This window comes from Chiloscyllium plagiosum, unplaced genomic scaffold (genome assembly GCF_037043375.1).
Source record: "Chiloscyllium plagiosum isolate Xiang-an unplaced genomic scaffold, Cpla_swu_hap1 HiC_scaffold_8, whole genome shotgun sequence".
NCBI classification, from domain to species: Eukaryota; Metazoa; Chordata; class Chondrichthyes; order Orectolobiformes; family Hemiscylliidae; genus Chiloscyllium; species Chiloscyllium plagiosum.
Genome location: NW_028270146.1, coordinates 108,588,443 through 108,612,852, shown reverse-complemented (window position 1 = coordinate 108,612,852; position 24,410 = coordinate 108,588,443). Strand labels below are relative to the sequence as shown.

The window sequence follows — 24,410 nt, the reverse complement described above, 5'->3', positions numbered from 1 at the left end:
AATTTTGTCCTTCATTGCTGAAGGGATTGTGTTTAAAAGCAGAAGTTATGTTCCAGCTATAGTGGGTGCTGGTGAGGCCACACCTGGAGTACTGCATGTAGTTTTTATCTCCTTACTTGCTCAAGAATGTACTGGCACGAGAGGGGGGTGCAGAGGAGGTGAACTATGTTGATTCCGGAGGTGAGGGGTTTGGTTTAAGAGACTGAGTAGATTGGGATTATATTCATTGGAATTCAGAAGAATGGAAAGATATAAAATAATGAATGGAATGGATAAAATAGAAGTAGAGAGGATGTTTCCACTGGCAGGTGAATCTAGGACAAGAGGGCATCACCACAAGATTACAGGCAGCAAATTTAGGAGTGAATTGAGAAGGAATGTCTTGACCTCGATGGAGTGCATTGCCCAGGGAATTAGTTGATGCTAGTTCAATGAACATTTTTAAAGCTAAGTTACTTTTTTATAAAAGAAAGAAATAATTAAGGAATACAGTGAGAACGTGGGTAAATGGTTCTGCATCCACAAAATGATCAGCCATGATTTTATTGATTGGTAGAGCCGGCTCGAAGGGCAGGACGGCCTTCTCCTGTTCCTAGTTCTTTTGTTCTTATGTTGTGCATGCCTCCATCACTCGTGACTTGGAGGTGCTGATGTTGGATTAGGATGGCCAAAATTATAATTCACAGAACACCAAGTTATAGTCCAACAGGTTTATTTTGAAGCACAACTTTGCTGGTCCTCCATCAGGTGGTTGTGTGATATTTAACTTTGTCCTTCACTCTTGTAACTGAGAAACAGCAACAAAAGCCACGAAGCAGTGCGCATGCTCCAGCCAACAGTTGGTATTGTGGACAATGAAGAAGGTTATCTCAGAATACAACGGGATATTGATCAGATGGGCCAATGGGCTGAGGACAGGCAGATAGGATTTAATTTAGATAGATTCGGTTAGGATATCTGGATGGCATAAACAGGTTGGACCGAAGAAGTGATTGATGTCAGCGGCGGACCAATGGAAAGGCAGGGGAGGACCTGGCGGGGCAGTTGATCATCCGACCAATCAGTGAATGAGGGCGGGACTAGACTATACCACGTGATCAACCTCGCGGTGGGCGTGGGCGTGGGTGTTGGGGATGTATGTGCTGAGTGCTGTTGGTAAGGAAAGAAATAAACAGCAGGAAGCTGGAGGTAAATGGTGTTGGTATGGTCTGAGAGGTTTTACAAACATTTGGTGCACATCGGAAAATACAAATTTGAAACTTATAGTCCCGTTTTTGCAGCAAACGGGAATATGCCTCGTTGAATAATCGGGGAGAAAGTGAGGTCTGCAGATGCTGGAGATCAAAGTTGAAACTTTATTGCTGGAACAGCACAGCAGGTCAGGCAGCATCCAGGGAACAGGAGATTCGACGTTTCGGGCACAGGCCCTTCTTCAGGAATGAGCAGAGAGTGTTCAGCAGGAGAAGATAAAAGGTAGGGAGGAGGGAGAAGATAAAAGGCAGGAAGCCTTCCTGACCTGCAGTCTTCTTCTTGACCTCTCCGCCTCCATCCTACTCCGACCTATCACCCTCACCTTGACCTCTTTCCACCTATCACATTTCCAACGCCCCTCCTCCAAGTCCCTCCTCCCTACCTTTTATCTTCTCCTGCTGAACACTCTCTGCTCATTCCTGAAGAAGGGCCTGTGCCCGAAACGTCGAATCTCCTGTTCCCTGGATGCTGCCTAACCTGCTGTGCTGTTCCAGCAATAAAGTTTCATCGTTGAATAATCGGCCCGAGTAAGCGCCGCCATCTTTATTCGGGGCAATGATTCACTGGACACGTGCGCGGCCGCCAGCTTTGTAGGGGACAAAGTTCAGAGGGGTGTATGTACAGCCTTCCCTGGTAAAAAGAGTCATAGGGCAGGATTTACACAGCGCACATTCAAACCCAGAGAAATGTTTTTTTTCTTCTGGATTTGTTTCGTCATTCATTTAAATGATTTGGATGTGAACAGAGGCCGTATAGTTAGTAAGTTTGAGGTGACACCAAAATTGGAGGTATTGTGGACAATGAAGAAGGTTCTCTCAGAGTACAGTGGGATATTGATCAGATGGGTCAATGGGCTGAGGAGTGGCAGATAGGATTTAATTTAGATAGATTAGGTTAGGATATCTGGTTGGCATAGGTTGGACTGAAGAAGTCTGTTTCTGTGCTAGACATCTTTGACTGTGGGATCATAAAAGTGAACTCTGCTCTGGTTCACCTCTGGGTTCTCTGATGTCCACTTGTTCATTATCTAGCTTCCTCAGTCTCTCATGGGTGTATTTTTGCTCTGTATAGTATTTTACCATTACTTTCACAGCTGTTTTGTAAATGAATTGAAAAATGTAGAGCTGGAAAAACACAGCAGGCCAGGCAGCATCCGAGGAGCAGGAGAATCGACGTTTCAGGCATAAGCCCTTCTTCAGGAACGTAAATGAATTGTCCACTGCTGCCCGGCTCCTGACCATATGCTGTTCCATTATCAGGTTATTTTTTTCCACAATATCTTTGACAGTCAAGAATTTTTTTTTCCAATAAGCGAGTGCATTTTCCTTCAATTTCTGACAGTCAAATTCTGCACCATTTTCATTCCCTGTAATTCATATTGCACTCCCTGAAACATCACCTGTGTATTTCTCCTTCCACAGAAACCAGTGATCAATACCAAAGCCTTGTTGCCTGTGGAGAGGGTGATGTTTGACTTCCTTGTACAGCTGCAGTTTGTATGGTGAAGGTGCTCCCACAATGTGGTTGGGTAAGAGACATTACAGATTATTCACTCAGCGATATCGAAGAGCAGAAGATATCTGTACAAATCCTCATGGTTTTAATTTCACAAAATTATTATTGAGAACTTTTGACATAAGGCTACAGATGGAGAATATTGTGTCCAGTGACCAAAACCATCGCCAAATAAGCAGTTTTTCAAGAATGCCTTAAAGGAAGAAAGTAGATCTTAGAGGGTTAGAGTGGGGATTCCAGACCATGTTCCCTTGGAGTCTATAGAAACAGTCACACAGGTGAACTCAAAAATAAACACATCATTGAGAGTCTGAACTAAAATGAGTTATGAAAGGGTGTGTGGTGCAGGGAGATAGGAATGATTACAGCCAGGAATTAATTCAAAGGTGCGAAAGTAAATTGTTGTTGCTTATAAATGGGAGTCTTTTGATTGATCAGCAAGTTTTGGTACAAGTGAGCACTTCGGCAGTAGAGTTTTCAAAATTCTTGAGATTATCGGGAGGGTGAATGTGGGATGCTGGCCAGGAGTGGGTTTAGATAATGAAATCTAGAGTTAACAAAAGGAATGAATGAGAGTTTCAGCAAATGAGCTGAGACTGTGGTGAGGTCAGGTGATATCACTGAAGTTGAAATAGTGGTCTTGGAGGGGGTCTGGCCTGTCATCCTTCCCTCATTCAGCTGTTTGTCAGTTTGTGAATCAAGTTTGTAACAAGCTCAGGAACTGAGTGGCCCTGGCAGAACCCAAACTGGGCATCGCTGAGCAGGTTACTGCTGAGCAGGTGTTTGACAGCACTGTTGATGACACCTTCCATCACTTCACTGCTGAGTGAGTGTCGACTGATGGAGGGGAATTGGTTGAGTTGGATCTGCCCTGTGTTTTTGTGTTGGAACATCCCTGAGCAATGTTCCACAAAGTCGGTAGGTGCCGGTGCTGGAGCAGTACTTGGCTTGGTGGGCAGCAGGTTCTGGAGCACAGCCAACAGTATTATTGCCAGAATATTGGCAGGGCCCATACCTTTACACTGCTTATCCATTTCTTGATCTGATTTGAAATGAGTTTTCAACCAAATCGATTCATATCTGTGATGTCATGGACCAATGGAGAAGGCTCATCCACTTGGCACTGCTGGCTGAAAATCGCTGCTAATGCTGTCCTCTTATCTGTTGCATGAATGTGTGTGACGTCCCTCCATCGGTAAGGCTGGTGATATCTGTGATGCTTCCTCCAGTGAGTTGTTTAATTGTCCATCACTACTATTGACTAGGAGTGGCAGAACTCAGGTCTAATCTATTGCTTATGGGATCACTTAGTTCTATTTCATGTTGCTTGTGCTGTTTGGCCATGCAGGTTTGGTAGCTGCACCAGGTTGGCACCTGATTTTTAAGTATGCCTGGTACTGCTCCTGCATTCACCATTGAACCAGGGTTGATTCCCCTGGCTTGATGTTAATGGTTGAGTGGGGGATATCAGGCCATGAGTTTCAGATTGGGCTGGAGTACAGTTCTGCTGCTGTTGTTGGCCCACAGTGAGGCGGAAGTTGCAGGGTCAAGAGGGCTGATTGTGTGGTTGTATTTGCTCGTGCATTGGTAGATGTAATGTGGTCCATCCAGTTTCATTCCTTTGTTGAGACTGTGCAGTGATTAACACAATTAGTGATTTGATGGGCCACTGTCGGGTTTCTTTTCCTCAAGGACATTGTCAATGGCAGATAAACATCCCCAGTGGTTCCATGGCAAACAGTAGATTCTTCATTCCAGTTATTTTTTTCTTGACTTCAGAGCCACCCTCAACCAATTTGGGATTCAAACCTGAACTTCAATTATATATTTTAATATTCTTGATAAATGATAAATACGACAGGTTTGTTCACTTATTTTTAGAATCACTATCACAGGTTGTGTTTGTTGTTTTGGAAATAAATAAATGTCCATTATCCTGCCTCCTCCATCCTCCCCTCCAACAACAAGAGTGAAGAGCACATGGAGTTTCTCTGTCAATAACATTGAGACAATCCGATCAGCTGCCTCTGCTTCTTCGCTCCTTCGCCACTAGCCCACCGAGCCAAACTGCCTCACAAGGGTGCTCCTCATTTTAGTCCTAAACTTGCATTTCCTAGAGTCTCTTGTCAAGCCTTATTAGAGGTCATCTTGAACATTTACCCGAGTGTAGCTAAATCATGGACATTCCAAATCTCTGTCTCATCCACCTGCTTGTCACCGCCCTCCCCACCCCCCTTGCAATTCACAGATATTGTTCCATGATCTGTCTGTCTGTCTTTTCTCGTTATGTCCTTCTCTCCCATTTTGCTAAAACCTAATATTTGACCTCACCATCATTGAAAAATCCTGCTCCATCTCCACTCTCCTTTTCCTTTCTGAATTCATTGTATTTGGTGTCCCTCCAGGATCTATCCTTGGTCCGTCCTGTTTCTGACCTACATACTGCCAGGAGGTAACATCGCCCAAAAGCACTGTGTTAGGTTTCACATGTACACTGACAATGTCCAGCTCTCCCTCCCCATCATCCGTCTCCATTACTCCACTATTACTCAGTTATCAAACTGCTTACCATGCTTCGAATAGCTGCAATTCACTCCAATGAAACACTGTAATTGTTAAACCCATTGCCTTCAGTTGCTATTCCAAATTCATTTCCCTTACTGCTGTGTCCCTCCCTCTCACTGGGAAGTGTCTGAGGCAGAACTACATTATTCACAATATTGCTTTCATATCTGACCCCAAGGTGACCTTCTGATCGGACATCTACACAATCAGAAACCACGAATTCCAATCTCTAAAACGTTGCTTGTCTCCTTCTCACCCCAGCTCCATTGCTACTGAAACCGTAACCTCTGTCGGTGTTGCCTTTAACTTGACAAATCTGAAACAGAACCCTTGATTCCATGACTGACCCACAATCTGGTTCAAGACTCACCCGTAATGGGACACATCCTCTCCATATTTACCCTGTCAAACCTCGACAGAATCCTGTATGTTTCAAAGAGATCACCTCTCATTCTTCCAAAGTCCAGTGAGAAGATTCCCAACTTATTCAGCCTTTGCTTACAGGATAATCCTTTCAAAACGGGGATCATCCCAATGGATCTTCTCTGAAATGCCTCCAATAAACTGCTCTATTTTATTAACGAAAGCGACCAAATCTGTTCACGTTACTCCAGATGTGGTCTCACTTGCCATTTGTTTAGTTGCCCTAAGGTATATACTCCAAACTCTTATATGGCAAACTCTTTGAAATAAGGGACAGCATTCCATTCCCCTTCCTGATCCAATGTTGTAATTGTGTGCTAGCTTTCTGTGTTTCCTGCTCATTTTCCCCCAGTCCCTTTGTGGTGCAGTTTTCTACAGTTTATCCAAGTTATACTCTATTTGCTAACTTGTTGCCCACGTTTCCTGTGAATATCTCTCTGTAAGCTGTTTATAATCCTTTTGGAACTTTCCTATTATGCCTTTTCTAGGAGATTTCCGCCCTCATTATTCGAAACATGTACTGTGAGCACTGGGCAGTGGGTAGCATGCGCAGTTGCTATCTTTCAGGGATACTCTGTTTCATGACTGGGAGGAGCTTGCTGCCCATTGGTCAGAATGGAGACAACTTGCCCATCAAGCTGCATGAGCCTTTCACACCCCATGTCTTATTGAGGAGGCACAGCGGCAGAACGGAAGGAAAGAAAAGGAAGCAAATCCTGCTCTCCATATCTCACTGAATCTTGGGACATTCTGTCCTATGTTCAGTCACACGAAGTCCCAAGGTGGAAACTCAAAGAAACCCACATAGATTTGCCCTTGAAGTGCCTGCTAACCTCCACCAGGGGTAATGTGTACAGTCATCCTGGGCCAGGAGGAGGGGATTGTATGAGTTTCAAACTTGAACTGACAGTGACGGATTTTATAAACTTGTATTACAGGCAGATATTCAGATGGTAATCTCAGTCATTGTAACGCCAAACTCTGACAGAATTACTCCATTCATCAGGACCTGGATGTTCATATTGTGTGAGAGTATTGTGTTCCAGATCAATCCCATTTGCTGCAGAAAAGTTCTCCTTTGAATCAAACCATCCTCTCAATAGATCTTCCCAAATCTTCAACATGTGTCCTGTAATCCTTGTATAATGAGCTGATGGGTGTAAGGTTTATTATTATAACGGGTAACTTTTGTAAACCACTTTGTCACAGCTCCCTAAATTTCCTTTGCTACCAGGAGAACAATCTCAGTTTTTCCAAACCGCTGATTCCCCAATGTCTGTTTGCTTTCTATAAGGTACACATCAGATTGTGTTGGAACATTCTCCACTTGCCTGCATCAGTGCACCCCCCCCTCCCAATAATATTAAAGAAAGTGAACATCCTCAGGATAAAGCACTGTACCTGAGTGGTTTCCCATCCACCACCTTCAGCATTCCCTCTCCCCACCCTCGAGGTACAGTGACATCACTGTGTAAAAGATCGAGTCAGTATTGTCCATCCGACCATATGACTGCTCTCTCATTAGAGAGATGTCTGGTAGTGGTTAACCTGAATATTACCACAGCACAGGCAAGGGGAGAGGTTGAAAAGGAGAGTCCATTAATTGTGGATGGTTATTCTTGATGTGTATTAGCAACACACATGTCACGTGGACAATTAATGTTAAAAAAGCCCCACAAATTTTGCAACTAAAATCCCCCATTCCTTGATCCATCCTGGTTCGCACAGACCCAGCTGCTCTGAACCCTGTGGGTGATAGCATAGAGCAACAGTTGCACTAAACCTCACTGTCTAGAAGACAGTGAGAGACAGAAATCCCGATGGCATTTAAAATCTATTTAGGAACACACTTGCAAGGCCAAAGCTGACAGGTCTATGGGCTCTGTGCTGGAAAATGGGATTAAAATAGCTAGCTGGGAGATTTCTTTACAGCATAAACCCGATGGACCACAAAACCGTTTTCTGTCATGTAGATCACAGACGCGTAATATAGGAATATGACAAGACACAATAGAAACCAGGTCAGAGAAGGTGATATTAGAATAGATGATACGTGATTGATTAATGTTTTTTGGAGGAAAATGTGACAGATGTTAAGCGGGACATTGTGGAGCTCTGGATGCAGGAATCTGAAATAAAAATGGGTTATCCTGAAGGCTGGAATTAAAGAAAGGCACATCACAGAGATTTGTGAGGGTGGACATGATTAAAGATAGAGAGGGTGTTGAGACTGGAGGAGATTAGAGATTGGAGGATGTTGCAGAGATTGAGATGTTTTTGATGCAGAGATAGTGATAGTTCTGAGGCTAGAGAGGAATTATTGAGATAAGGATGAGTTTTTAGCTTTCCCAACACTACCTCTTTACTGATAAATGATTGTTTCTCTGTCCTCATCTGCCATTGCCTCCATAGGCCTGCGACAATGAGAGTACACAGACAGTATGTTCCTGTTAAGGCCAAGGCTGGGAGGCGTCGAGAATGCTGCATGACCTGCGAAATTGAGGCTCTGGTCAAGAAAATGAAGAAAGGATATGGCAGGTACAGACCACTGTGTGAATCCCTAGAGGACTATAAGGGCAGTAGGAATATATTCGCAGGAAACCAGGAGGCAAAAAAGGGGACATGAGATAGCTTTGGGAAATAGGTTTAAGGAGAATCCAAAGAGATTCTACAAATACACTAAAGACAAAAGAATAACTAGGCAGAGAATAGCGACCCTCAAAGATCAACAAGACTGTCTATGGAACAGCAGGAGGTGGGAGAGATTCTGTAAGTATTTCATGTCAGTTTTTACTGAAAGGGGGTATGGAAGTTAGAGAAGTTGGAGAAATAAATAGTGATAACTTGGCAAGTGTACATATTACAGAGGAGGAGGTACTGGATGTCTTAAAATGCATAAAGGTGGATAAATCCCTGGAATCTGATCAGGTGTATCCCAGAACTTTGTGGGTAATTAGGGAAGCTTTTGCTGGGCCCCTCACTGCGATATTTGTATCATTGATCACCACAGGTGAGGTGCTGGAAGACTGCTGCCATTATTTGAGAAAGGTGGTAAGGAAAAGCCAGTGAGCTATAGACCAGTGAGCCTGAAGTCAGTGGAAGAGAAGTTGTTGGAAGGGATTCTCAGGGACAGAATTTACATGTCATTGGAAAAGCAAGAAATGATTAGGGAGAGTCAGCATGGCTTTGTGCATTGAAATCATTAACTTGGACTTGAGAAAGACACAAGGTTTCACATAACACACTGGTTAGCAGGTTCAACGCCATAGAATTCTGGCGGAACTAGCTGTTTGGATACGGAATTGGCTGGAAGGTCAAAGAGTCATAGATGGACAGCACAGAAACAGAGACCCGTCGGTCCAACCAGTACATGCTGATCAGATATCCCAATGCAATCTAGTCCCACCTGTCAGCACCCGGCCCATATCCTTCGTATTCATATACACATGAAGATGCCTTTTAAATGTTGCAATCATAATGGCCTCCAACACTTCCTCTGCCAGCTCATTCCATGCACGTACCACCCCACTATCTCTGCATCAAAAACATCTCAATCTCTGTGTGAAAACGTTGTCTCTCAAGTCTCTTTAAAGTCTTTCCCCTCGTACCATAAACCTATGCCCTCTAGTGCTGGGATCTTCCACGACAGGGAAAATACTTTGTCTATTTATCCTATCCATACACCTCATGTTTTTATATACATAGATAAGATCACCTCTCAGCCTCTGACGCTGCAGGGAAAACAGCCCCAGTCTATTCAACCTCTATTCAACCCCCAGCCGAGCTCAAATCCTCCAACCCTGGCAACGTTCTTGTAAATCTTTTCTGAACCCTTTCAAGTGTCACAACATCCTTCCAATAGGAGGGAGATCAGATTTGTACGCAGCGTTCCAAAAGTGGCCTAACCAATGTCCTATACAGCTGCAACATGAACTCATAACTCCTGTACTCAATGCTTTGTCCGATAAAGGAAAGCATACCACATGCCGCTTTCACTATCCTATCTACCTGCACTCCAAGATTTCTTTGTTCAGTAACACTCCTCAGGACCTTACCATTAAGTGTATAAGTCCTGCTAAGATTTGCTTTCCCAAAATGCCACTCCTCAGCTCATTCACCCATCTGATCAAGATCCCATTGTACTCTGAGGTAATCTTTTTCACTGTCCACTACGCCTCCAGTTTTGGTGTCATCTCACTAACTATACCTCCTATGTTCACATCCAAGTCATTGATATAAATGACGAAAGGTAGTGGATCCAGCAGTGATCATTGTAACACTCCACTAGTCACAGGTCTCCAGTCTGAAAAGCAACCCTCCATCACCACCCTCTGTCTTCTGCCTTTGAGCCAGTTCTGTATCCAAATGGTTAGTTCTCCCTGTATTCCATGAGCTCTAACCTTGCTGAGCAGTCAGTGTCATAGTGGAGGGTGCTTTTTGGACTGGAAGCCTGTGATGAGCAATATGCTGTCAGGCTGGGTGCTGTGTCCACTGCTTTTTGCCATTTATATAAATGATTTCTATGTGAATAGAGGAGCTATGGTGAGTAAGTTTACAATAGACACCAAAATTGGAGGTGCAATGGACAGCAAAGTTACCTGAGAGTACAATGAGACTCCGATCAAATGGGCTGAGGAGTGGCAGATGAAGTTTAATTTCAATATATGTGAGTTTCTGCATTTTGGAAAAGCAAATTAGGGTGGGACTTATACACTTAATGGGACTGTCCTGGGGAGTGTTGCTGAACAAAGACACCTTGGAGTGCAGTTTCATTGTTCCTTGAAAGTGAAATCATAGATAGGCAGGGTAGTGGATAAAGTGTTTGGTGTACTTGCCTTTATTGGTCTGTGCATTGAGTGCAGGAGTTATGACGACATTTTGCGGCTGTACAGGACATTCATTCAGCCACTTCTGGAATTCTGCTTTCAGTCCTGGTCTCCCTGCTATTGGAATGATATTGTGAAACTTGAAAGGATTCAGAAAAGATGCTAAGATGTTGCCAGGGTTGAGGGATTGAGCTATAGGGAGAGGCTGAATAGACTGAGGCTGTTTTCACTGGAGAATCGGATGCTGAGAGGTGACCATAGAGGTTGATAAAATCGTTAGGGGCATGAATAGGATGAACAGCCAGGGTCTTATTCCTGTTTAGGTGAGTCCAAAACTAGAAAGCACAGGCGTGAGGGAAAAGATTGAAAAGGATTATTAGGTGCAAAGTTTCAAGCTGAACGTGGTATGTGTACGGAATAAGCTGCCAGAGAAAGTGTGGAGGCTGGTACAGTTACAACATTTAAAAGGCATCTCATTGGATATGTGATTGGGAAAGGTTTAGACGGCTATGGGCCAAGTGCTGGCATACGGGACGAGATTCATTTAGGATATCTGGTCGGCATGGACAAGTTGGACTGAAGGGTCTGTTTCTGTGCTGTACATCTCTATGGCACTAATAAATTAAAATTAAGATAGGTTTCTCTTTTATGGAGCGTTAGCAGAAGGTCAGACAATTCTCCTTGGAGCTGAGAAGGTTAAGCAGTGATTTCGACCAGGAGTTGATTTGTTTCCAGGGTATTTCATTTACAGAGAGACAGAGTGAGAAATTTTTAACGTCACAATTTTTAGTAACTATTTTCAGGGAACTGGCAAATAATGCAAAGAAAAATGTGAAGATTATTTCACTCACTAAGTTCTGAGCATCTGGGACAGTTTGAAAGACAGCTGGATGCAGATTCAGTAGTTGTTGTCAAAACAAATTTGAAATTTAACATTTTTAAGGAAGGATTTGGAGGGCTATGTCCAAATGGGAGGTAAGTTGGGACTGACTGGCAACATCTCCAGTGGGAGAGAGTACAGCCCCAATGGGCGGAATATCCCCCAGCCCCTGTGCTCTGTGATACTGACCCATTCACTGTGAATGATGAAGCTCATCACAGGGCAGAGCTGTAGAGATGTACAGCATGAAAATAAACCCTTTGGTTAAACTGGTCCATGCTGACCAGATATCCCAACCTAATCTAGACCCATTTTCCAACACTTGGCACATATATCTCTGCACCCTTCCTATTCATATACCCATCCTGATGCCAAATGGTATAATTGTACCAACATCCTTCACTTCCTGACAGAAGATTCCATATACGCACCAACCTCAGTGGGGAAAAAAAATTGCCCCTCAAATCCATTTTAAATTCTTCCCCTCTCATTTTAAACCCATGCCCTCTCATTCTGGACTCCCCCACCCCAGGGAAACGACCTTGTCTATTTATCCTACCCATACCCCTCATGATTTTATAAACCTCTGAGGTCACCCCTCAGCCTTTGATGCACCTGGGAGGATCCCACCACTCCGGTCACAATGGGGCCTGGCTGATTGACCAATAGGAGAGTTGGCGTGGTCCTCCAGCCAATGGGAGTGAATGAGGGGTGGGTTCAGCAGGCCAACACATGATCATCAGCTTTGCAGGCGCAGTGTCACTGTGAGGGAGGACTCAGTGAGTGTGAAGGGAGTGGGAGAGACAGCAGAGACTGGGAGAGAGATGGAGTTAGTGTGGACTGGGAGGGTTGATAAACACTGTTTCAGTCTGCTGGACCTGAATTAGATACTCCGAGTAAATTAGAACCACACACTGTAAATCACACACAACAACCAGAAGGTACTGGAAAAGCTCAGCAGATCTGGCAGCATCTGTGAAGAGAAATCTGTTCGCATTTTCGATCCAGTGACGCTTCTTCAGGAACTGATGTTGCTGAGAAAAAAATGTCGGTTTTAAGCAGAAGGTAGGGGTTAAGGAGTAAATGATAGGTGGGGATAGAGTCCAAAGAGAGAGATAAGAGCAGTTGGACAAAGGAGTGGATAATGATCTGAGGGGGAGGGTGAATAGCTGTTTATGGGGACTGGTAGTAGCTAACCATAGGTAATGTGTAATGGAAGGCTACATAATTGGAAGGCTACGTAATAACAAGGCCTGGTATGTGGGGTAGGGGGCAAAGACACTAGGACGTGGGAGAGTTCAGGACCTAAAATTATTGAATTTGATGTTAAAGCCAGAGGATTGCAGAGTCCCCGAGTGGGAGATGAGGTGTTGTTATTCCAGCTTATGTTAAAGTGTGGCGCTGGAAAAGCACAGCAGGTCAGGCAGCATCCAAGGAGCAGGAGAATTGACGTATTGGGCATGTCAGCACTTCATCAGAAATGTGGGTGGTGGAATACGGCTGAGAGATAAATAGGGAGGGGTGTTCGGGGTTGGGGAAAGGGAGCTAGGGAGGCAATGGGTGGTTGTAGATGGGAGGTAGTGGTGAGACGGTGGAATGGATAATTGGAAAGGAAGATGGACAGGTGGGACTGTTCAAAAGGGTTGTGCCGAGTTGGAGGGTTGAATCTGAGATAAGGTGGGGGAGGGGAGATAAGGAAACCTTGATGCCGTGTGGTTGAAAGTTCCCAAGGTGCTCTTCCTCCAGGTGTCGGGTGGCTCGGATTTTGTGGTGGAGGACTTGCATGTCCTTGGCAGCGTGGTGGCGGGGGGTGGGGGGGAGGGGCGGGTAGCTGAAGTGGTCGGCCACAGGGCGATGGGTTTGGTTGGTGCATGTGTCCCAGAAATGTTCCCTGAAATATTCCACAATTTGGCATCCTGAGAGCAAAGGACACAATCGGTGAGGTGTTTGGGTGGGCAGGGAAATCTATGCCTGGATGTGGGAGGATCCTGTGGTGCCTTGGATGGAGGTGAGAGGAAGGTGTGGGCACAGGTTTTCCACCTCTTGCAGTGACAAGCGAAGGTGCCTGGAGTGGAGGATGGGTTGGTGGGGAGCGTGATCTAACGTGGAAGTCACAGAGGGTATGGTCTCTGTGGAATGCTGAAAGGGGTGGGGAGGGAAATATGTCTCAGGTGGTTGGATCTGATGGTGCAAATAGCAGAGGATGATGCGTTGTATCTGGGTGGAAGGTGAGGATGGTGGGATTCCATCTTTGTTGCATTTAGAGGGGTGGGTTCAAGGGCAGTGGTGTGGGAAGTAGAGGGGAGATACACTGGAGGGCATTGTTGACCACGTGTGAGGGGAAATTGCAGTCCTTGAAATAGGAAGCCATTTGGTATGTTCTGAAGTGTTCTTCCAGCTTGCATCAAGCTTCACTGGAACACCGCAGTAACATGAAACAGAGATGTTGGACAGGGAACAGTCTTGTGTGTTAAAGAGCAGGCAACTGGAAGCTCAGTCTTTTTTGCAGGCACAGTGTAGATCATCAGACACCATTTCCACCATCGTCACTGAGATGCTAGAAGGTTCCTGTCTCCTCCATTAACAGCTTTCCAACTTCCCACTCCTTTGTCTTTCCAAATGTTCCTGTCTCTCTTTGGGCTCTGTCTCCACCTATTAGTTACTCTTTAACCCCTATCTCCTGCAGTCCAAAGATGTGTAGGTCAAGTGAATTAGCCCAGCTAAATTTCCCGTAGTGTTCAGGGATGTGCATTAGTCTGGGAAAATGGAGAGTAATAGGATAGGGGAATGGGTCTGGGTGGGATTAACTTTGGAGAGTGGGTGTGGAATTGTTGTGCCAAAGGGCCTGTTTCCTGAAGGGATTCTAGTTTTCCCAGCTGTCATTGGTTCTGAGGACGGGGCATTGGACCCATGATGACCCTTGGTGTGTGCAGGAGGCGGAAAGGGGAGAGTGGCAGCAGAAACCGGATGAAATGTATCAGTGTAGACTGGGAGGGTTTAGTTACACTCTGTGCAGGTCGTTAGTCTGAATTAGAAACTCTTGGTCCCACATTTGCAGCAAAGGGGAAGATGGCTTGGGCTTCAGGCAGTGAGAGGACCTGGGTTATGGCTGCCATCTTTACTTGGGGTAAGGTACCGCAAGGAGCATGTACGTGTCCTCTTCCTGGGTGGGGGCGGGGTGATTTGAAGAGGAGCATTTACACATCAAACACATACCAAGAGAAGTGTTTGCCTTCACTACTCATCTTGCACTGACTATGAGCTTTGTTTTGTGAATTCATTTTATAGGATATTGAGAATAATTGAGACTGGGATGTCAAAAAACAAGTTTCTATAGTTAGCGGAGTCATCAGGATCTGAACATCATTGGCATTAAACTGTGGAACGAGAAAGGTTTGTCTGTTCTGTCTGTGGGAAATTATCTTCAATATTTTTGTCAAGCCAAAAGCAGAAAGATGTTCAAGTCCATGGTTGGATCACCCTTGGGGTATGTGTTCAATTCTTGGCCCTGCAGCTGTGGAAGGAGGTATTGGCCTGAGAGAGAGCACAGATTTATCCAAATTACACCTCATCTTTTTGCAGGAACTGTCAGATTTAGTCACAATCATCCACTTTATAATGTTAATCTGTAAACTCCCTACTTCCAATTCTCTGCAAATTTCTCATTGAAATTCCTTGTGGACTCAAATTCCAGCACCATTTCAGGTGGAACATTCCAGATTCTGACAACTGTCTATTCATTCAGAAACTGCTGAAGTCCATTTTAACTCTGGGGTTACAAAGGGCTGAATTGAAAGATGCAATACTGGTCCTGAGCTCCCATTGAGGTGCATTGGAACAGTACAGGAGGCTGAGGGAAGTGTAGGTGTGAGCAGACAATGAAAATGGCAGGGCTGCACTAAGAGTGCTGTTTGGCTCAATGAGAGTGTTTTAGAGTTGGGTGTAAATAGTGAGGTGAGACATGGAGAAGGTGAACTAAAACTGAGTTTCAGCTTCAGGCCTTTCAGAAGTTCACAGTCCCAATGGGAATAGCCAATTTGTCAGTAATACCTGCGGAGTATTTAAGTTTTTAAAGTATGAAATATCAGCTTAAGTAAATTTTTTTTATTATAATGGACATGTTTAAAGTGAAGGAAGGTTGCTAACTCATTTAAATTCTCTTAATGGGAGTAACTAGATGAATATAGAGAGATGTTGTGACAGGGCACCTCAGAGCCGTGGTGTGGTCCTCTTGTACAATGTGGGAAATAAGGACAGCTTCCAGTGTCCCTGACGGCTATGTGTGCAGGAAGGGTTCCCATCTGCAGTTACTGGGAAACTGCTTTTCAGAGTTGGAGTTGTGAGTAGACTCACTGTGGAGCATCTGCGACACTGAGAATGTTATGGACAGCACGTTTAGTGAGTCCGTCACACTGCAGGCGAGAGTTACACAGGAAGAAAGGGAATGGGTGACCATCAGATCAAGTAAAAGGCTCAGGAAGGAAGTGCAGGAGTTCCCAGTCATCGTTCCCCTTCTCAAACAGATACTGTATACTGCTTGGGATTCTGTAAGAGTGGGAATGGGTGGGGTGGCTTCTCGGGAAATCAGCAACAGCCAGGTTCATGACACCACAGAGAGCTCTGCTGCACAGAGCGGGAGGAAAGAGAGGAAACACGGCTATAGTGACAGAGGATTCAATGGTCAGGGTTAGGGCGGGCACTGCTGTGGCCACAGACATGAATCCAGGATGGTACGTTACCTCCTGGAGCTAGGATCTGCGATATCATGGAGCGGCTGCAGGACATTCTGGAGCTGGAGGGTAAAGTCAGTGGTTGTGGAACACATAGATACCAATGACATTGCTAAACAAAGGGATGAAGGCCTGAAAGCTGGATATAGGGAGATCAGGGATGCATTAAAATGTAGCTCCTGAAATGCAATAACGCGAGACTTGCACCCAGTGCTATGTGCTAGTGAGAGCATGAATAAGAGGGCAGATCAGCTGGATATGTGGCTGGGGAAATGGTGTACCAAAGAAGGCCTTAGATTCTTCAGGCACTGGGACTGTTTCTGGGTGGGACCTGTACCAGCCTGAGCGGTTACACCTGGGCAGAGCTGGGAGAAATCTCCTGGTGGGGGCTATTGCCAGTCCCATTGGTGAGGTTGTAACTAGTCTGACAGGGGGATGGGAATTAAAGTGTAGGCTTAGATGGGTCAGATTCAGGTCAGGGAATGGGAGGTAGAATATGAGTGATGTAGCCATCAGCTCAGAAAGCCAAAGGAAAGGAGGATTAAACGAAGATTGAGTCCCTGTTCATCCATCAGTCCTGACATCCCAGGAATCAGAGTCAACAAAATATGGAGCTGTATATTTCTCTGTCTCCACGTGTTTCAGCAAAATGGTGGAAATCTGTAATAAAACCAAAACGTGCTGGAGATCCTCAGCAGGTCTGGCAGCATCTGAAATGGTGACAGATGCAGGAAACACTGCAGCCTTGAAGAAGTCACACCAAGCACTACAATATCAGTTACACGCTGAGTGCCAGGACGTGGGACTACAATAAATAGGAGCTTCATAATCAGCATGAATACGATGGGGTTGGAAAGTTGATGTTTCTGGTCAGGACTATTCATTGGGACTGACAAAGGGTCCTGACTAAATCATCAACCTTTCTGCTCCTCTGATGCTGCCTGACCTGCTGCGCTTTTTCAGATCCACATTGTATAGACCCTGACTTCCAGGATCTGCAGCCCTTAACTATCTTCACATCCCAGGAATCAGGCTGATGACTCACATTTACTCTCTCTCAATAACCAGGATAGCTCTCCTTGGGAAAGGGGAACAAAGGTACACACAGTACTCCAGGCGTGGTCTCACCAAGACCCTTCCAGAAAGGGATCCCTGCTCCTGTACTCGAATCCTCTCACTAGGAAGGTCACACATCATTTACATTCTCCACTGCTTCCCACTCCTGTCTGCTTCTGAGAAGAGGGAATCTCGGAGAAATACAGAATAAAATGGGGTCAGAATCTCTGGTATAAAACTGTTGAATACAATGCTTCCATCTTCTCCATATTGGTCATCAAACACACATGCCTGGTGTGATCATCTAAACACTTCTTCAAGGCTGCAATGTTTCCTGCATCTGTCACCATTTCAGATGCTGACGGACCTGCTGAGGATCTCCAGCACTTTGTTTTCTCTGTTGTAGAATACTGAAAGGGGGGATTAGTAGTTGAGAAATTCAAATTGAACTTCATGTTACTTGATCCGTGCCGATCTGAATATCATTGGCCTTTTCATCTGGATGGAAAGGTGTGCATTCTGTCTGTGGGCGAATATTTCAAATGTCAGTGTGGCTGGAAAAAAATACTGAGACAGCAAAGTCCGTGTTAGCGTGGGGACTGTGGAGAGAGATTTCATTTGTTTTTGAAAGTCTAAAATATCATGGCACATTTCCCAGGAACAGTTAAGCCACAGATTGGTTTTGTATGAGGGCAATTTACCATGAAACCAGAAAGACAAAGGGATTCCTGCATCATGGACAAAGCTATGAAAATGGGATTGTTGTAATGGAGTGAATTATCGATCGTGGATTGTAATCCATTGGCGTTGTCACGTCGTTTCCAGCACCGTGGGGAAACACGGGAAATGTGATGAGTGCAGTGTAGGTTTCAGTTATTAAACTGGAAAGGTGCAGAAGAAATTTACAAGGATAATGCCAGGTCTCAGGGGTCTGAGTTACAGGGAGAGGTTGGACAAGTGAGGACCTTTTTGTTTAGAGCAGTGGAAACTGTGGGGGGAATATTTCACAGAAATGTATAAGATCATGAGAGGCATGGGTAAGGTGAATGCACTCAGTCTTTTTCTCAGGGAACTAAGGACTGGAGGGCATCAGTTTATGATTAGAGGAGAAAGAATAAAAGGGAAGCTGAGGGGTAAATGTTTTATACAGAGGGTGGTATGTATATGGAATGAGCTGCCAGTGAAAGTGGTTGAGGTGGGTACATTAACAACATGTAAAAGGCATTTGGACAAATACATGGATAGCAAAGGGTCAGAAGCAGATGGGCCCAGTGCAGGGAAATGGGGTTAGCGTGGATGGGCATTCTGGTCAGTATGGGCCAGTTTGGGCCAAAGCGCCTGTCTCTGCTGTAGGATTCTACAACTCGTAAGTGCATTTGCTATTTCTCCCACTAAGTCTGTTGGTATCCTGGGATGCATTCCATCAGGGCAATAAGACTTGTGTACATTTAGCTCCATTAACTTCCCCAGCTCTAACACTTTCGTGATAATGATTGTTTCTTGGTCCTCACCTTCCTCAGTCTCCTTATCAATTACTGGCATGTTCTTCGTATCCACCACTGTGAAGACTGACTGCTGTGTCCTCATATTCCTGAACCCTGCTGGAGAGGAATAACTAGGCACAGAACTCTGAGAGGTCTGCTTTGAGTCTTTATTAATGAGACATGGCAGTTACCTGGATAGTGTACATGCAAAACACCTCCAGGCAGCATCAGGTAACTCCCCGCCTGTCTGGTGTATGCTCCCATTCTTCTACCTTTTGTGGTTTGTGACATTGAATACAGACGGTCTCTCAATGTTATCTCCATGGCAACGGCAGTTCAAAAGTCTAGTTCAGTTCAGCATTTTGTGGTTAAACCACACACTCCTCCCCCCACACCCCCGTGGCTCCCTCAAGTATCTGACAGGCGCTTCAGTTTCAGTGGGGCTTTCTATCGGGATTCTGATGTGGAGGAGCCGGGGTTGGGGTGGGGTGGACAAAGTTAAAAACCACACAACACCAGGTTATAGTCCAACAGATTTATTTGGCAGTACAAGCTTTTGGGGTGTGCTGTGATTTTTAACTTGATCAGGATTGTCCCTATGGTAACAGTTAAGTACTTCAACAATTACAGAGGCCATATGTTCCCAAACAATAGGTTTCCCTCTAGCAGGGTAAACTGCTATTCTGTCCCTGGGGATAGCTACTCGTCACTTTTTATCCCCAATTCCATCATGCTTTCTGTTGATCTTTGAAGTTTTTCCAATCTCCGAATTTCTCCTTGGTCTTTGCCAATTTGTATGCCTTCTATTTCAATTTGATAGACTACTTTATTTCCTTAGCAACCCATGGCAGATTGCTCCTTTTCCTACAGTCCTTCCTTTTCACTGATATATACTTTTGCTGAGAAATTTGAAAAATTGCTTTGATATTCCTCCACTGTCAACTGTCCCACAGTAAAGTCTTTGCTTCCAGTCTGCATTAGCCAACTCCTGCCTCATCCTATTGTAGTCTCCTTTGTTTAAGCACAGTATCTTGGGATTGGATTTAATCTTCCCGCTTTCCATCTGTGTTCTAAATTCAACCAGACTTATCACAAGTCTTTTTATCAGATTAGATGGGAGGCAATGTTTCCTGGGTGTTTTGGGCTTCATTGTCAGAGACCTTGGCTTTGTAATAAAATATAAGATAGATATTCACAACAGAGTATTCTGGACACTGTGAATGTCCTACACATTCTAGAACCATAAATCACTGTCTCCCCTCAGTTTAAAACTGCAAAATCATTATCTCCTGCACGCTTCCTCACTAAGTTTGGAACGCTAATCCACCTAACTATCCTGCATTTTCCAGAAATCTCCTTTGGTGAAGTTGGTGATTTTTGGATTCAGCTTTCCAGTTATTACCGTAGGAAGATAATCACCGGGCACAGGAGAGGCAATGCAGCCCTTCGAACCAGCTCCACCATTTAATACCATGATGACTGAGCTCACCTCGGTCTCAGCTGGATTTTCCCACCTGCTGTCTCTCACCCTTCAACTCATTGCAAATTAAACATCTGTATCTCTTCATTAAATTTGTTCATTGTCCTGGCATCCACTGCATTTTGAGTAGGAAATTCCACAGATTCAGAACACATTGAGATAGGTACATTCTTCTTCATGAGAATAGAATAGAGTCTCTATAATGCAGAAACAGGGTATTCATCCATCGATTCCACACCAACCCTATAATGAGCATCCCATTCAGACCTTCCCATTCCCTGTAACCCTGCATTTCCTGTTGCTAATTACCTAACTGGCTCATGCATGGACCCTGTGGGCAATTTGGCAAAACCAATCCACCTAACCTGCACATCGTTGGACTGTGGGAGGAAACTGGAGCACCGAACAAAACCATGCAGACATGGGGAGAATGTGTAAACTCCACACAGTTGCCTAACGCTGGAATCAAACCCGGGTCCCTGACGCTGAGAGGCAGCAGTGCTAGCCACTGAGCCACCTCTCCTTAAAATCTGCTGCCCATTATTAACCTCCCCACCCTGAAATTGGCTGAATGTATATTCCTTACGTCAGAAATCGGGGTGTCTAAGCGGATGTCTCAGTAAATTCCAGTGACAGCCCACATGTCCTGTGTGTCTGAATAGATATCCTATACACAACACCCTCCAGCCCACACTTTATTTCACTTTCCAGGGACAGGTCTCCAGGGGCTTCATGGGGACTACAACTCCCACAATCCCTGAGGCAGGGACCACACGTGTGTGGGAAAACCCAGCACTGTACATGTACAGAATGTGGGAGGGTTTTGGAGCATGTTCTTTGGGGTAGCTAGCGGAAAGCATTTCACACTGTGATTGGCTGGAGAAGGGACGCATCTGCTTGTAGTATTGATCTGTTAGGGGGGGTCAAAGTGTCACTATGCCCACATGGGACCAAGTTCCATTTGCAACTTGTCATAACACTGGGAATTGACTAATGGGAAACAAAGAAGGATCTGACCCATTCTCCCAGACTGAAGGTTCCTCTTCTGTCCAGGATCTGCCACCTCCCTTTCTGTTTCCTTTTGTTTCATTCTGCTGTTACATTATTGACTTGCAGCAACTGAAGGGAAATGAAGTGAACCCAGAAAGGGTGCAGAGTCTAACCAGGGATGGGAAGTGGTGGCATGGATCTGTTTATCAGTAACTCCATGAGAATGTGGAGGGTGTACATTGGGGGTAGCAGAGTCAGAATGATGGGAGAGAGTAAGTGGGCTGGAGGGTTACAGTTTTGGGGGAAGAAAGGGGAAAAAGATTTTCCAGAGAAACGAGAATTGTCTGTTCTGAATTTCTAATCTGTACATATTCCTTTATACAGGGTGCTAGATGGTGAAGATTTGCGGACTGAAATCTCAAAATCATGTGCCGATCGTGATTAAGTTACCCAGTGTTTGAAGAACCAAAGATGGAGAATCACTCGGCCAAAATCCTGCAACACTCTCCCTCCCAGCATTGTCGGTCTCTCTGCACCAAATGGACTGTGAATGGTACAAGACAGCAGCTCACTACCATCTTCTCAAGGGTAACGAGAGATGGGGAATAAATGCTGGCTGAGCCAGTGATGCCCATATCCTGGAAACGGTTTCTATCTCGAGTTGCTGAAACCCAATTGATGTTACTGCAGGATGACGAGGGACGCTGAGTGCATCCTCCAGGAGGCAGCACCATCACATTACCCCTGCCGACACCCACACAGTAACACAGCAACGTCACTGGAACAAAAGGCAGTGAAACCAAAGGAGGGCTTAGATATAGTTCTTTGAGGTAAAGTCATGAAAGGGGATTGGAACACAGCAGGAACAGGAGACTGAGCTGGATGGTCAGCTGTTACCCCTTGAATAGTGGAGCAGGATTGAAAGGCCGAATGGCCTCCTGCTGCTATCTCCCAGGTATGTATATAGTCATGGAGCCCGGGTAGGAAGAAGTAGGCAGGGCAGGGATTCTCCAGGAGATTGCACCTCCACATCAGTTTTCAGTGAGGGACGGTTTGATGGATTTTATTTAACATTTGTCTTTAACACAAGGTTTGTGAATTTAGTTTTAAAGTATTGTAACTACTTATTCCACAATAAATAAAACTAAAAGAAAAGAAATGAAACTATCTGAATATAACAGTTTTTAAAAATTTCAAACGCCCTGTAAAACAAAATCCTGTCTATTCCTGGACACCATCACTTTCCAGTTACTCAAACTCCAGGGAAATATTCCCTCCCTGTCTGAACCATTGGTTTGATTTAACTGCTTTTCAGTTCTCCTTCTGTGACCTGTGAAGTGTACTTTTTCCCCCCATTTCTCCTACCCAGAAGTGTTATCTCACTTCTGGGTAGGAGAAGCTGAGCAACATTCCCACATTCATCATTACGCCATTTTGGGTTTTGTTAATTTATAATCACCAGCAGTAAATCACCCGTGTAACCAATTGAATATTTACAAACAAAGCCCATTACAGGCAAAGCAAACCATTACAAATGACAGAGTGGGAAGGGACCAAATCAAAGTAGAGTTAGGGGTGAGGGGGCAGCAGTGGAGATAAAGCACTGTATCCCCTGCGATGCCCACCTCTATCTAAAGGCATCGAGAGCATTGATACATACCACATGCTCCTTCTCCAAGGACACCCTGCTTTATCCTCAATCATAGAATAGAATCCCAACAGTGTGGCATGAGAGAATTGGCCCATCAAACCCCACCAACTATCCAAAGAGCATCCCACCTGGAGCACTCCATCCTTGTAACACTGCATTTCCCATGGCTGATCCACCTATTCTGCACAATCCTGGAACTGTGGACAATTTCGCACAACTGATCCACCTAACCCACAAATATTTGAACTGGAGCACCTGGAGGGTGCACCTGGAAACCAGAGCACCTGGAGGGGGCCCACACAATCATAGGGGAATGTGCAAACTCCACACTGGCTGTTGACCAAGGCTGGACTCCAATTTAAATCAAAACAGATGATCCCTGTGTGTTGTCACATTGCTGTTTATTGGAGACTTATTGCCCAGAGAGGCATCCTGAGATTCAGAAAGATGCAATATAAATTCAGTCAACTCCAACCGAGTTAATGTGATTAACAACAACATCAATACTCCAACAGTGCCCTCAGACCTCGTACCTACTCTATCATTTACGATTTTTAACCCATGGGAAGTTTGTTACCAGCTTCGATGACAGCCATAATGCTCTGACCACTTTGACGGAGCCAGTGCAAGTCAGTTCTAATAGTTATCAATAGATTGAATCTAACCAGGATGCCCCACAACAGGAAGTGCTCTGACACTCAATGCCCAGTAGTCAAGGTCATTTTCCGAAAACCACTCACGTCTGGCAATACCATTGAAGATATTTTATACAGTAACCTTTCAGTCTCAATTGTCAGTTCCAGTCCATGAAGCAGCCAGTAACATGCACCAGTGAATTGAATTCTAACAGCAGCATTGCCCTGGCAGGAGAGATTGAGGAGCTTGAAGCTGTCTTCTCTGGAGTATCTAAACATGAAACACTTCAAATGAACAAAAGTCTTCAAGAGCTTGAGAGGACACATACAGGAAGGATGTGCTCCTAGGCTGGTGTGCCTGGAATAAAATAAGCACTAACTACAGTATCTTTACCCAGCATTCCCTTTAGCTGCATAAATGTTTAAGATTTATTTGCTGCTCTAATTCCACTCTCTTGATCACTCCCATTTTTAACTGCTGTAAAGTTGATGACTATGCAAATGTATAAAATTTAATTTAATCCATCCCAAAACCCCTCTGTACCTGTGTCTCACTTGTGTTCACCGAGAACTCATTCAATCTGACCTCTTTACAAATCCTGCCCTGATATTTCCTTAGATGGCTCAGAATGAAATATTCACAGAATTGTTACTTTGCAAAAAGAGGCTGATTGGCTGATCAGCTCTCCAAAGGATCACCTCACCGAATGCCAATCTTCTCCCTTTACCCCATAAACCTTCCCATTCGTCCTCTTCCAATAACACCGGCGAGTTCACAAGTAACCACAGCGATTGGATCTGTTTTGTTTGTTCATGGGATCACGGCATCACTTGCCGGGGCAGCATTTGTCATCCATTCTAACTGCCCAAGAGATCATTACTCAGGGTCTGGATTCACACGTAGGCTGGACCAGGTCAGAATTA

At 44.7% G+C, this 24,410-nt stretch overlaps 1 long non-coding RNA gene across 2 annotated transcripts; it reads left to right on the top strand.

The window, feature by feature from the left end:
* Positions 1-1,115: 1,115 nt before the first annotated feature.
* On the top strand, positions 1,116-24,050 carry LOC122547969 (uncharacterized). Of its 2 annotated transcripts, none has more exons than XR_015757783.1 (4): positions 1,116-1,188; positions 2,673-2,779; positions 8,167-8,292; positions 21,585-24,050. It is a non-coding gene; the product is annotated as an uncharacterized LOC122547969 (long non-coding RNA). The 2 variants fall into 2 exon arrangements; XR_015757782.1 differs by lacking the exon at positions 1,116-1,188 and adding an exon at positions 2,230-2,510.
* The last annotated feature ends 360 nt before the right edge of the window (positions 24,051-24,410 follow it).